This window comes from Phyllostomus hastatus, unplaced genomic scaffold (assembly GCF_019186645.2).
Source record: "Phyllostomus hastatus isolate PE091 unplaced genomic scaffold, TTU_PhHast_1.1 phas_scaffold_28, whole genome shotgun sequence".
Classification (NCBI taxonomy): Eukaryota; Metazoa; Chordata; class Mammalia; order Chiroptera; family Phyllostomidae; genus Phyllostomus; species Phyllostomus hastatus.
In genome coordinates this window covers 19,535,531-19,540,551 of record NW_025334022.1, presented here as the reverse complement: position 1 = coordinate 19,540,551, position 5,021 = coordinate 19,535,531, and positions in this window count along the sequence as shown.

Genomic DNA, 5,021 nt, shown 5'->3' with positions numbered 1-5,021 from the left:
AAGAGAAAGGACCCAAATAAAGAAAATCAGAAATGAAAGACCATAAATAACAACTGACACCAAGGAAATACAAAGGATTGTAAGAAAATAATTTGAACAACTCTATGCCAACAAACTGGACAACAAGGATGGAACAGATAAATTCCAAGAAATATACAGTCCTCCAAAACTAAATCAGGAAGAATCAGAGATTCTGAATAGACCGATTACTCCTAGTGAAATTGAAACAGTAACAATAACAACAACAACAACAACAACAACAACAACAAAACTCCCCACAAACAAAAGCCCTTTACCAGATGGCTTCACAGATAAATTCTATTGAATGTTCCAAGAAGAACTAACAACTCTCATTCTAAAACTGTTTCATAAAATGAGGAGGGAAGGCTCCCAAACTCATTATATGAGGCCAGCATTATCCTAATTCCAAAAACAGATAAAGACACTACAAAGAAAGAAAATTATAGGCCAATATCCAATTTAATAGAGCAATGCATCAAAAAAATCATACACCATGATGAATTGGGATTTATTCCAGGAATGCAAGTTTGGTACAACATTTGCCAATCAATAAATGAAGATAAGGAAAGTGAAGATTAAAAACCACATGTTCATATCAGTAGATGCAGAAAAAACATTTGATAAAATCAATGGCATTTTTATACACCAATAATGAGCTATCAGAAAGAAAAACTAAGAAAACAATTCCATGTACTATTGCAACAAAAAATAAGATACCTAGAAATAAATTTAACCAAGGAGGTAAAAAAACAACAATACCCACCCCCCCCCTGAAAAAAACCTTGTACTCAGCCACTTAAGAAAGAAATCGAGGAAGGCACAAGTAAATGGAAATGTACACCATGTTCATGGATTGGAAGGATTAACATCATTAAAATGCCCATACTACCAAAAGTGATCTATACATCCAATGCAATTCCTATTAAAACACAATGGCACACTTCACAGAACTAGAATAAATATTCTACAGATTTCTATGGAATGAAAAAAGACCCTGAATAGCCTCAGCAGTCTTGTGAAAGAAAAACACAGTTGGAGGTATCGTAAGTCCTGATATCAAACTGTAGTACAAGGCCACTGTAATCAAAACAGCCTAGTACTGCCCTGGCTGGTGTGGCTCAGTGGATTGAGCACTGGCCTGTGAACCAAAGGGTCGCAGGTTTGATTCCCAGTAAGGGTACATGCCTGGGTTGCAGGCCAAGTCCCCAGTAGGGGGCACATGAGAGGCAACCACACATTGGTGTTTCTTTCTTTTTCCTTCCCTTCCCATCTCTAAAAATAAATAAAATATTTTAAAAAGCCTAGTACTGTTATAAGAACAGACATATAAATCAATGGAACAGAACAGAAGGCCCATCAGTAAACACATGACTGCATGAACAATCAATATTTGACAAAGTTGGCAAGAGCATACAATGGAGCAAAGACAGTCACTTCAATAAATCATGTTGGGAAAACTGGATAGATACATGCAAAACAAAAATGAAACCAGAACACCAACATCCATCATACACAAAAATAAACTAAAAATGGATAAAAGACTTAAATGTAAGTCACAAAACCATAAAAATCTTAGAGGAAAACAGGCAGTAAAATCTCAGATATCCAATGTAGCTATGTGTTTTCTGATATGTCTCTTAAAGGCACTGGAACCAAAGCAGAAAATAAACACATGGGACTACATCAAATTAAAAATAGTTGAAGAAACCATCTTCTTTATAGCTAAATAAACCATCAGCCAGATGAATAAGGAACCCACTCTATGGGAGAACATTTTCATCAGTGAGACATCTGACTAGTATTTAATCTCCAAAATACACAAACAGCAAATGCAACTCAATGGCAAGAAGACAAGCAACCCAATTAAGAAATGGGCAAAAGACTTGAATAAACACTTCTCCAAAGAGGACATACAGAGGGACCATACACATATGAAAAAACACTCAAAACTACTAATCCTCAGTGAAATGTAAATTAAACCATCAATGAGACATCACCTTACACCTGTCAGAATGGCTACCGTCAATAAACCAACAAACAAGAAGTATTGGTGAGGATGTGGAGAAAAGGAAATCCTAGTGTACTGTTGGTGGGAATGCAGTGTGGTGCAGCCACTATGAAAAACAATACAGAGTATCCTTTAAAAATTAAGAATGGAATTCCTTTGCACCCAGTGATCCCATTTCTGGGAATATACCTAAAGGATCCCTAAATACCAATACAAAAATATATGCACCCCTTGTTTATAGTGCTATTTACAATAGCAAAGTGCTGGAAACAGCCTAAGTGCCCATAAGTAGATGAATGGATTAAAGAATTCAATACATTTACACAATGGCTTACTACACAGCAGTAAAAAAGAAGAAAATCTTACATTTTGCAAGAGCATGGATGGATCTGGAGAAAATTATGCTAAGTGAATTAAGCCAGTCAGTGACAGAAAAGTATCACATGATTTCACTTGTTTGTGGAATCTAATGAACACAATAAACCAATGAATAAAATAGTAACAGAAGCTTAGATACATAAAAGAGACTGTCGGATGCCAGAAAATGGGGGATGGGATGAAAGATGAAGGGGTTAACCAAGGAATGTTCATGCACAACACTTTGACTTGGGAAGGGATGTGTGTGGGTCTTGGTAGATGTAAGGAAAGGGATAAAACGTGGGAACAATTGTAACAGCATAAACAATAAAAAAATTGCTAGGTAATATGTTCCGGAATATCACAAATAATTATTTGAAGGTGTCAAGTCCATCTATGTTGTTTCATAGTTTGTTTTAGCCAATAATATTTTCTCCTCTGTACTCAACCCACAAGACCCAAATTATAGACTATATCCTCCAAAAAAATCTTTACACCACAGCACTGATTATCAAACTTACTTGATCTCCTACATCATATTCTATATTATCTAGCACTTGTTCATGTTATCTTTTAAATACTTCTAATACCTCCATGCTTGCCCCTCTTAATTCTCTAGAATAGCTTTGTGTACCTGGGTTAGGAATCAATGTCTTCTATTTCTCTTGAGTCAGAATTACATGACCTTAGGTCTACAAAAATCCTAAGGTCATCCTGTGACTTTTTCTCATTTCATACATGTTGGGACAATTGAGATTTAGAGAAGACTATAACAAGAATAGAGCCCAGATCTCTTGAATTCCAATTCCTTGTTCTCATCACTACATGATTGCCCCCCCGCCCCCGCCAAAAAAACAAAACAGAATTATCTTCTGTAGGTTGGGCCCCTTGTAATACAGGTTTCCCCTACTTGGTGAGTATTCTAGGAACCCATCTGTATCATTGTATTGGGCAGCATAGTTGTAAGAAGCTGCATTTGGCTTCAGGGAATTTTTTTTGAAGACTCTTTCAACATTTTCCCATTTCACGATAGGTTATTTACGAGCACACTTGCCCACATTGCACTCAGTGTTCAGCAGTTTTGGACCAAAAACAGTATGACCTCCATACCTCACCTCCCTATTTACATGATATTGCTCTGGGCAACTTTTTCTTGTTCCCACCATTGAAAAAGTCCTCAAAGGGAAATATTTTGCCTATGTGGAAGAGGTGAAAACAATGGCAGAAGTACTAAAAGGCACCATAATTGATGAGTTCAAACACTGTTTTGAGCAGTGGAAAAAATGTCTCAATAGGTGTTTTGCATCAAATAGAGAGTACTTGGGAAGGTGACTGAAATTTAAACATGTAAAAAAATAAATACACATTTTTTAATAAATAAATTCCATTTTGGAGGTATCCCCTTGTATGTGTTTTCTTTCCTGTTCTCCTAAATGCCTAGCCCACTGCTGGAGTCCCAGGAAGCTGCTGAACAACCTTGTGCAGATTAAGCAATTGTCAGGACATTTAGGCTACATTTATTGCTATTGCCTTCAAAATATTGACAAGTTCTCTACTAAGCTAAGAATGCTTCATAAGCTACATCAATAATTCTCTGAAAAAATCAGGTGACAGTCATCAGCTATATTTTCATTTTCCTTTTGTTTTTTAAATGTTATTCAAGATATTGTGGTGACCTCATAAATGCACATGTGCATATATATATGAAATTATATACAAGATCAGCCCAGAAGTATTCAGCAATGTAATTTAAAAAATAGAGACATTTATTGAAGAAGATACAAGATACAATAAACATTATACATAGGACAATGACATCTCAGTCCCCTTCAAAGTAGGCACCTTGGGACCTCACACAGTTCTCACATCACCATTAGCTGCTCCATCGTATTTTTCCTGAGTCTGGTTGATGGCCTGAAATCTCTTCACTTTCAAAGATTATTTTAGTTTTGGGAAAAGCCAGAAATCTCCTGGCACAAAATCTGGGCTGTAGAGGGGCTCAGTCACCTGGGTGATTTGATGTTTCACCAAAAAACTGCATGAAACATGACACATGAGTAGGTGTGTTGTGATGAAGCTACCAATCATCAGTTGCCCATAGCTGTGGCCCTCTGAATCATCTGAATAGTTTCTGCAGAGGAATGTTCAAGCTTTGCACAAAATTTGATGCAGATTAGTTACTCTACTTGCTCAGTCATTTTGAATGCAATGGCCACACAGTACACATGCTTACTCAATGGTGTCTACCACCCCACTGACCGGTACTGTGAAGTTGCCATTGTTCATGTACGCATATTCCAGTCCACTCTCCTTGGCTGCCAGGTTACATGGATATCATGCAAACTGTTCTTGTTATATTAACAATGGCTGGACCTTTTCTGGATAGGCCTCATATATCTACATGTGGGTTATTTTAACATGGAAATCTGAAGAAAACGGCTTGAATTAAATTGTTATTTTAAGACTGGAATATATCCCTCAGAAATTTGAAAACTAGCACTAGATAGACCAGGGGAGAAAATGCTACAATTCTTAAACTAATCTGCAGTTTAGATTTATTTAAAACAAAACTCACTTATCTGGATTTTTTTGCAAAGACCTTCAGAAAGTTCAGATTCATCTTTCCTGTACACAT